Here is a 10,999-nt window from a genome sequence, read left to right as displayed (position 1 = left end):
AAATTGTAAAAGTGTAAAGAGAAGGTTTTTTTTTTCAGTATCTGCAGCTTCACAGTGCTTCTACCACTTTAACAGAGAGACGCGTGCTGTTTCTCTGGTATGTAACTATGCAGAAGCCGTCACTAAGACGCTGTGCCAGGAATGTGGTGTTTACTTTAGAAATTTCCCGCCCACTTGAATTGAAGTCTTGCGAGACTCACGAGCGCGACTTTCACCCGCAGTGACTGAAAATATAGCCAGATGTAAGTAGCTCAGTCTGAAATGGCGCGATTAACACTCGCCAATCATACACTTTGAGACTTGATTGACGATTTGTCCTTTCTGAATCAGGCTCAATAAATACGCCACAATGTTGAACTTTTACAACAATGGCAATTTATTTTGCCGTTCCTCTCTGCATAGGCCCCTAAGTGTGAGCCTCTAACATTATTGGGCGCAAACAAATGTTTATTACTTAATTCACTCATGTTTATCACCATTTAAATAGGTTTCATACAAGGCCTACTTACTGCCATCAATATGTTGTGTGTACTCCAGCAATATTTAAAAAAATAAAGAAATAATGTGTTTTTTATATATATATATATATAATATATATATATATATATATAAAAAAAATTAAAAAAATTTTTTTGTTTTTTTTATATATAATATATATATATATATATATATATATATATATATATATATATATATACATATACACACATACACATACACATACACATACACACAGTATACATATAGTACAATATACACTTGATATATATATATATATTTATGAGATAGATATATTTATATATATATAGATACACACGTATTTAAACTCATGCAGACAGGGACTTAACCAGACTTTCAAATACACACAGAAATGTATGTGGGAAAAAAACATTTCATTTTGCAGGTGTGTGTATTTACTGATATGGCTGTCTAAGCACTATTTTCACACAGTGCTCTTTGTTATTTTGCAAGAAAACTCAATGTTACTGAATGAAAAGTGTACTAATGTTTTCAAAAACGAGATAAAAAAAGGATACATGTTTGTCCCACATGCGGCTATAACAAACCACAAATGTTCAAGCAATTATAACTAGAAATCCAATTGGCGTTTGAAATAAGGAGTTACAGTTTATACTTTTGTTGACCTTGAAAAGGAAACACAGCAATTTGTTAGCCACTGAGCAGTTTCATTTTGTTGAGCAAAGAACAGATACCTGCACACATCTTTTGTGCTACTCTGCAATGGCTGATGAATTGGTGACAATTATGAATCCGAATTTAGGTTATAAATACATGATATCAGAAGCTATTTTATCAACTTGCGGATATCAAGCAAGCACACGCCAAATCTATGATTTCATTCGAGCAAAATATCCTTATTACCAAAACCGTCGGCATGCGCGCAATTTTAATTCATCAATAAGATTCACTTTATCAACAAATGACTTTTTTGAACGTGTGCAGGATAAGATAGAACACAACTATGGTTTCTGGAAGATTGCCAAAGAAAAACATTTCAGCGTGAAAGAAGGCACATATATTGTGGTTAAAGGCATATTTATTCCTAATGCCAATAGCAATGGATCCGCTACTACTGTTCCGTGTGAATCGATACCTGCTGCAATATCTGCACCCTCCATTCCTGAAACCCACATTGTACAAGAACATAACTACTATGATTCTGTACCAAGCCTTTCAGCTGAAAATGCATTGGAATGGGTACCCGAAGAAATGAACATACCTCCCGACCAATTGTTTGAAGAAAGCAGTGGCGATTCCTATGAGCGCTTCATGGAGGAGATGTGTGTCATACTGGATTCAGCGGGTGGGTCAAGCGTGGATGAAAAAGCCTTGCATTTCTGGAGCGACCAGTTGCAGCCAGACGAAGAGTTAATTCTAGAAGAATGGTAAATATAACAACCGTTATGAGTTGACTCTGCGTTTAATTTTTTTTTTTTTTTCTAACCACCATTTTCCCTTTCAATGCATGGATACACCGTAACATAGCAGACTGCATAACATGTAGCGATCACAAACAAATTGTTAACGAATACAATATAGTAGAACCTGAAAGAGTAGTACTCATTGCTGACGGAATAAATATACGTACTTTCCTATGACTTTAAACATATTAGCAACATTTTACCATAACTGTAACACATACCTGTTTTGTTATCATGCTACATCTACAACATTTCAAAGCGGGTCCACCACGTATGACGTGGGACCCTTGTCATGGCCCAAGGCGTCCTTAAAAAGGATTACGGATGTAAGTCCCGCCCCCAAGCGACGTGCGCGCCTCAAAGCCTATTGGCTGTCATGTTTTGTTATAGTAACGGTAACTGCAGTGTGTCATACAGTGGGGGCGTACACTGGGCGTTAGCCGAATGTGAATTGAGTGGGAGGAGTGTTAGCGTGCGTTTCACGCTGGTTTAACATGACGTCACACGTATTGCATTTGCGCATTGTGTTATTGCCCGTCCTTTCTGTCCAAACACGTCTGTTTAAAAAGAATACAGATGTACTCGTTTAGAACGAATGTAGTTTCGTATTCATTGTATTTGAAATAAAGATTTTATGTTTAATGATATTTTCAACATGTATTGAACGCACAACGTACGCTTTGTTTTGCGCATGCGCAAACAGTTAGTGCAGCCAAGCGTGAAGTGCGTGCGCACACTAAGATGTGCGCGCACATTTTCCAGTATACAGGCAACGTTCACATCATATACATAGTTATGCCTGCTACAAATGTTAAGAAACATTACATACTGATGTACACTTGTACTTCTAACATATAAGTGAGTGACGTGTGTATGTACAAAATCATATAGAGCTGTGTAACGCGTTGTCACGGATACATATATAGTAAGGTGCCATGTTTGACCATCATGTGTTTGCTGTATTTCAGAGATGTCGGGGAAGATACAATCAGATCAATGTATGATTTCTGAAGAGTCTACCTTTATATGAGATGATTGTGAGGAGGAGCCACCGACTACTATACTACATATGGAACTAATTTTATATTGCTGGTAGCGCTTATTAACAAACAATTAAAAATGTGATACACTTATGCCTATATTGCATAAGCACTTAATTAACATAATGATGTTGCAAAATAGTGCCTCATGAATTTTTATTGAGTGTTCTTTAATGACTACTATCATTTTATGGCATGGTGTGTTTTATATATAACAACCATTCCCACTCTGCTAACACATTTGTGTATTCTATTGTGTAATGGAACGTATGACTGTCGAAACTATGTAACAATAATAATAAGAATAATAATAATCATTATAATATGAGCATGTTCATGTATAGCGCTGGTAGTTGTACACAGCGCTTTACAGACACATTTTTCAGCCTCAGGTCCCTGGCCCGTGGAAATTACAATTTATTTTTGTCCGCCTGAGGCACAGGGAGATAAAGTGATTTGGGCAAGATCACAAGGAGCCGACACCGGGAATTGAACCAGACTCCCCTGCTTCAAACTCTCTGTGCCAGTGTGTGTCTTTACTCACTGAGCCACTCCTTCTCCCAATGTAAAGGACACTTACAACCAACTAGCCCTTTATTGTTAAAAATCTCTTGTTGCATGGGTATGTTGATCAAATGGTTTGGGACTGTAGCAATTAATGTTATTGGCCAGATGTTGTGGTCCCCTACAATGCATGATGTTCTGAATATGACATGAACATCATGTAATGAAGTACATTTCTGTGTATATTTCATTAACCTAACTAACTATAGTTTACTGTGTTTATTAAACGTTCTAAAAATACATCGTATAGTCAATGTGATGATATAAGCTAACATAATAAACCTGCTGTTATCATTTGTCGGTGTTATACATGGATCCTACACAAATTGATACAGACACAAACAGTTGTCGTAAAAAGTGTGTCTATGCTAATGTGCACGTGATTGACGTTACAATTGTGAGAATACTTGATCATTATCATCATGATAATGATGAAGTGACGTGAATTATATAGCAAAAATATTACCAACATTGTCATATAGGTAAATTAGAAATGCTAAATGACAGTAACATTTGCAACAAAATAGTGTTTTCTGTTCACAGTTTTACACTTGGTACATGTAGGACACATCCACACACGTGGGACTTATACATACACATGTCACAAATTTAAATTAATGTTGACTATTAATTCCTAGCATGAAAAAACACCTACATTGCTAAATATAAGATGTAGTACGCATTGTTGTGATTACAGGCATTCATGCATGGAATGTTATGATCACTCAATTTCATCCGTGATGAATGAGCTCCCGTAAGTAAACAAATAAGTACAGTTATCCCCTTTTCTCCAAACACCTCTATATTACATGAATGGAATTTATAAGGAAACATACATAAAATGTGATAAAATGGGAGTAATCATTTCCTAATACAATGCACATGAAAGCTCAAGAGTAGGTAAATGCATATACATGATACAGAAAGTACATGTATGTTACATTTCTCTTTAAACCAATATGTTGTGTTTTTACTTGAAATAATTATAGGAAGATTGAGGTAGGCACATCTTATGAGAGATGTCAGCAAATATACATACCATGATCAGTCATACTGGAGATATACCTATAATGCAAAGGAACAACATATAAATTGCAAACATTGACATGCCATCTTCAGTACCGTAAACAACACAGCAAAGTGTGTATTTGGTGTTAAATGTGCAACACCATGTATATTTAATGACATTCAAAATGTAAATGTGCCTGGTGTACACATCATATGGATGTACATGTTACACTGCACCAATAACATTGTATGTAAGCATACTAGAAGCATGAATGAGTGTGGGCATAATATGTGTATTGTGTTAGCATAAGGAACAACAGAATGCTAAAATATTAGTGCTTTGTTACCCCAGTTGTATTCACATACACACAACTAAAGTACAATTGAAGAGGGATTATATAACCTGTGCAACAATAACATACCGGTGCCACATCCCTTTGTGCACACAGCAGAGAGAAGAAAGGTGTGCAACCCATATTCATCTGTGTCCTAACAGAAGGTTATATAAAAAAACATTATTGTTAAGATAACATAATGTAAGTATAAAAGTAGAACTTGGAACATATCTGTTTTTACTTACAAGAAAAAAATGAATTGATGAGATTCAGGCGTGTCTGGCCACCACTGGCTGTTTGTTCATTTTCAGCAGCTACATGGGTGGGATGCTCGTCTACCAAAGGCTCAGCTAGGTCTGATTGTACATTGTGCCTGAGTGCAACATTGTGCAAAATGCAACAGGCAAGGATAATATCAGACACTTTTTGAGGCTTGTATAGAAGAGCCCCACCAGTTCTGTCCAGGCACCTAAATCTGGTCTTGAGTAGACCAAATGTCCTCTCTATAACAGATCTTGTAGATATATGGGCTGCATTGTACCTCTCCTCTGCTTCAGTTTGAGGGTTTAGCACCGGAGTCAAGAGCCACGGCCTAATTCCGTATCCTGAGTCACCTATAATGAATGGAGCACACATAAGCTGCCATTAGTGATCAAATGGTACAATGCCAACATTCCTAAATAAAAATGTGTTTTGTGTTATAACATGTAAATGTGTACTCACCCAGCAGCCAACCATGTTCAAAATGTCCCTCTTCGAACGCATGGAAGACTGAAGAGTTCCTCAGGATAGAGGAATCGTGACTGGAACCAGGGAATTTGGGTACCACATGCATTATCCTCATCGTGGCATCACATACCACCTGTACATTGAGTGAATGGTAGTGCTTACGATTGCGGTACACATGCTCACTCTGACTAGGTGCAATCAAAGCAACATGTGTGCAATCGATTGCACCCAGCACACATGGTATCCCTGCTATATTATAAAAGCCAGTCCTGACTTCCAGCCACTCTGTCGCCTCTGTAGGAAAATGAATATAATTCCTAGCGCGTCTATTGAGTGCATAGAGAAACTGAGTCAAGGCCCGCGAGAATGTAGATTGCGAGACCCCGCCCACTATGCCCACAGTTGTCTGGTATGACGCGGAAGCAAGATAATGTAATGAGCACAGCATTTTAACAAGCCCAGGGACTGCACGACCTCTGGCTGTGAAAAAATCTAAATCTCCCCTTATCTCCTGATAAAGAGATAAGATTGCTGCTGAACTCAAACGATAGCGACTTACTATCTCCTCCTCACTCATCCCATCTAACAGGGTTCTCTCCCTGTACAGACGCGGACGAGGCACAACTTGTCTCCTCTGTCTTCTCCTCTGATCTCCTGTCCCTCTCCCTGTCCCTGTCGTATCCGCGTCACTGTCCCTGTCACTGTCCCTCGGTGTGTCCCTCCCTTGCCCTAAGTCATTCTCTTGATCATCAAGCATGTCATAGAAAAGAATGTTCCTCCGTCTCCTAAACAATCTCAACATTTTGAAATGAGTAGCTGTGAATGAGCAGGTAATGGGCGTCCTTTAAATAGGTATGTGATGATGTCAGGTGACATAGTAAAATGCAAGGTGTTACATGAACATAATAAAGTACTTGTGTGGCAAGCTGTGTGCAGTTGTTGTGTGTATTGTGCAGGGAATGATGATATTTGCCAATGATGTGAGGTGAAGCTTTGTACAAACATTGCTTGCAAATAAATAGTTGCATGTGCAATGCATGTAACACTTGTGAACGCAAGAGTCAGTCATGTAATGAGACAAAAAGGCTGAGATTGACGTGGGAAAAGTTTTGTGTAACATGTGTAATTAGCCATGTTATTGTCACATGTTGCCAACAATGAATAGTCGTGTGCATCTGCATGCATTTCTGTAATGAGGATAGTTGCTCTAGATTGAGTTTACAAGGTGTCCCAATGATGAATGACTGTACATGTGTGTATAAGTTCGGTTGAAGTGCTTGTAATGCAATGGTTCTAATGTAAACATGCATTGTGATTGCGCGTCCAATAAGTGACGTCATGAAAATAGGGAGGACCAAACCTAGATGTAAACATGAGAATAAAGATGTACTGCACCGACACACTTTATTCGAGCAAATACCCAGTATGTACCTGGCAGATACCTGGAATGTGCCGCTCCTAACCTCTGACAAGCCCCGTTGCATTTGCCTTCCCAGCCTGGGTTCATGCCTGGCTGATGGGCGGCTGATCTGTTAAATGATAATGATTAGGATTTAATAGGCTGCAATGCTTCGAGTGTCTACCAGATGGCATAAATTCATGAATTGTAATGCAGTTTATATATATATACTGTGCAGTATTGCAGCCAGCGGGAATAAAATGCTTCAATCCCTGCTTGGAAAATAACTCAATGCACTTGGGCAGAAAACAGTCACAAACCTCAATACACCCGGGTATACCCGAATTCGTGGGACTAGCCAAGCTCGAATAAAGTGTGTCGCCAGTGTACATGAACGTTTAAAGATGCGTCACACATTACAAGCATTGTGTAATGTAAAGGAACATGAATATACGGTGTATGTGTGACATGTGTGACATGTGTAACATCATGTAAATAATTGTCGCTCAGTTCAGTAAAATGTGTGATATGATGTGAGGTTCTCCTTTAAGAGTTGAGTATAGTATTTTCCCTTGCCACATCATCACATGATGAGTCATGTGACCCGCAAATGCTGACAACATGTAAAAGTATAATGTTATGCAAATAATCCACGTCAGCTGTGACACAATGCAGGGAATGCCCCCCACACTGTAATGCAAATCCCCTTTGTATTGTGAGCAATGAAACGTAAACAGTACTATACTGTTATACGTCCCCGCTCCATTGACTCCATTGATGTACAGAAGATTTTTTTTTTCTAAGTGCCGTTCCGGCAGCCTTAGCGATCGTTCTCCCGTCCAAACTGCCAACTTTAGTTGGCGGGAGAAATCGGCCATAACATCTCAATTTCGTAGTGCCGATCAGCCCCGATAAGCTGATTTTTTTTGTTGAATCCAGCCGATTTAAAAAAGTGGCGATCAGTGGCGAAAACAGGCTTATCGGCAGCCGACTGGCCATAACAAAATAATCGGCTCCGAAACCTGGCGAAATCAAGCACTTATCGGCGCTTACTGAATCTCAAACCCAATTTTGGCTATAAAATGGTGATAATTCCCTTATCAACGCTTACTGCATGAGGCCCTAAGCCATTTAACCAGTAAAAGTGCTATTACAGTACTGTACGGTAAAGAAAACATATTGAAAATACTTTACTTACGCGGTAGTGACTGTTGGTGTCCGCTTGACATTTCTGGCCTTACCGTGGGCATGATAGCTCACGGTGGCTGCTGGTACAACGAGGCCAGAAGTTCTTAATGTAAGGAATCGGGGGCCACGTCCCTTGTGGCGTGACCCCTCCTTACCCACTACCAGTACTGCAGTTTCTGCTGCCCCCGCCCCCCATCGCTACCCATGCCGCCGCCCAGCACATACCTTGAACTCCGCCGTGGCCGCCATCTTGGATTCTGGTGCTGGTGTCACAGAGCGTGCGCTTCCTTCCAGGATTTATAGCGCGCGCATTATGCCTGACTCTGCCCCCCGCTTGGCGTGGGAGTCTTCACCACATCTCCAGCTCTCGCAGCTGTGCGCTACTACTTCATGGTCTCTCAGCAACTCACAAGCAGCACCTCGACACACCCCCGCCAGGCCCCTTGCCCGGATTGGTCACTGCCACTTTAAATATCCTGCTTTGCTTTCACTTCCTTGCTCTGCATAGCTCCTTGCTACCTGTGTTGCCTGAAACCTGTGTCGTGATCTCTTTGTGTTTATTCCCTACAGCTACTGACCCGGCTCGTCTGAACACCCCCTCTGGCTCCTGAACTCGGCTTTTCTACAGACCACTCTAACCTCTAAGACCCTCGGACTCTGCTACGGATTTTGGCTACGGAACTTTCTATATCCTCAGACTCGGCAAGTACTTGACCATTCTTTATCTATATCCAGGCCTGGCTACCCTACTACGCCACATCCCGGACACGCCCCCTCTGCTGTCGGTGCGTACACTCTACATCCCACCTCAGTACAGGGGACTGGTCTGGTCTGCGGGCTGCACAGCGTGACATTATGCAGAGCCCAAATGCAAACCTGGCTGAGATGGGGGATCTACTTAAATCCCTTGCGCAATGCATCCAAGCTTTGGGAACGCATATTTCCGCTTTGATAGAACAGCTATCCACTCTCTCACTACAGCCCACTCCGCCACCAGCTGCAACCGCACCTGGAAGCGCCCGGCCTTCGGAACTCAGAATCCCTACGCCTAAAGCATATGCAGGTTACCCTCTGGCCTGTCGAGGGTTTTTGAACCAGTGTGAAATTCAGTTTGAAATATCTCCAAGCCTCTTTCCTAACGGACACACCAAGGTAGCCTATGTTTACTCTCTCTTAACAGGGGATGCCTTGGCCTGGGCTTCTCCCATCTGGGAACTGCGTCTGGAGTGCACCTCGGATTACCAGCTCTTCCGCCAAGAATTCCAGCAGATATTTGATATTCCTGCTCGCAAAATACTGCTGCCTCTTCTCTAGTCCATTTGTCTCAGGGTCGTACAGTAGGTCCGTAGCCAAATATGCACTGGAATTCCGGACCGTCGCAGCAGAGACTCGTTGGAACGAAGAAGCACTTACTGCTGTATTTTGGCAAGGTTTGTCCGAATCTGTAAAGGATGAACTTGCAGTCCAGTCCCGACCCCAAGCATTGGAATATTTGATCGTACAGTGCATACGTGTGGATACGCCTCCAGGAGCGACGTCACGAACGCCAACGTCCCAGGTTCGTGCCTTCTGACCCTCCTTATCCAAGGCCTCCTCAAGCTTTTCAGCCTGTTCCTGTCGCTTTAGAACCCATGCAGATCGGCAGTCAGCGGATCCGTACTCCCAACAGGACGGCCTTTGGGAGCTAGGGCTTTTAGTTGGTATATTCAAAACGTCTCCCTTTGTCGGAGACGCCGGAGTCTGTCCCCCCCCTCCAGTTCTCTATATTAGAAGAGGAGCAACAACCCACAGCGTCCCCTTGCATTTTGGCCAAGTACATGGAGGTGATCCCTCCGGACTAACTTACAGGGGAATAGAACTGGTTTTAGAGAACTGGAGGGGGGGGGACAGACTCCGGCGTCTCCGACAAAGGGAGACGTTTTGGATATACCAACTAAAAACCCTAGCTCCCAAAGGCCTGAATGTTGATTTAGATATTGCAGCGTTTGTGTAAAACAGAGTAGTACCTCATTTCTGTATATATCCCCCTTGGGCTTTCTCCTTTGATTGAAAAAACCTGCCCCTAACATATAAGTGATTTTGGGATTAGTATTTAACTATGTTTTTATTATTATTGTTTCTGACTCCTTTTTATCCTTTTTATCTTTTTTATCTTTTTTCTAGATATAAGGAAAACTGTCAATTGCAAAAAGATCTTAATTTTTAATTTAATCTGGTTCTATGCTCAGAAGTAAGAATTTATCCATTTTTAGATTGAGTGTTACATTGTATTTTATATGAAGTAGATTTAGGGAAACTAGGTTTTAACTATATCAGTGATTAAAATGTGTTTTTGTAATGTATTAAGCTTTTATGTTATGACCATAATGTATTTTTGATGAATTGTAATGTATTAAATTTTGGAAAATGATATGCTAATAGATGAGAATATATTTTGCACTTTAGATCATGAAGGAAACACTGCAGAGGGAACTGCTTCTGTAAACCTTCTATTACAGCCTCTTAACCAGGAGTTTTAAATGAATAATTAGAGATCAAACATTGACACAATGGTATTGATTTAACTTATTAATTAATGAATATTTGTGCTTTAGAAATAGTAGCCCCTCGGTTTATCAATTGGGCATTAGTAGCATTGAAAGGAAACTATATTGACAAATGATAAATATAAATTTAATAATCATTAAACTATTAACAGTATCTATGAACATGGGTCTATATAAACCATAATGACCCTCGTCAACACACATTTTGAGCCTGAGGAAGCCGTTTTACACGGCGAAACGCGTAGCT

Source organism: Ascaphus truei, chromosome 7 (assembly GCF_040206685.1).
Source record: "Ascaphus truei isolate aAscTru1 chromosome 7, aAscTru1.hap1, whole genome shotgun sequence".
Taxonomy (NCBI): domain Eukaryota; kingdom Metazoa; phylum Chordata; class Amphibia; order Anura; family Ascaphidae; genus Ascaphus; species Ascaphus truei.
This window is presented reverse-complemented; position numbering follows the sequence as displayed.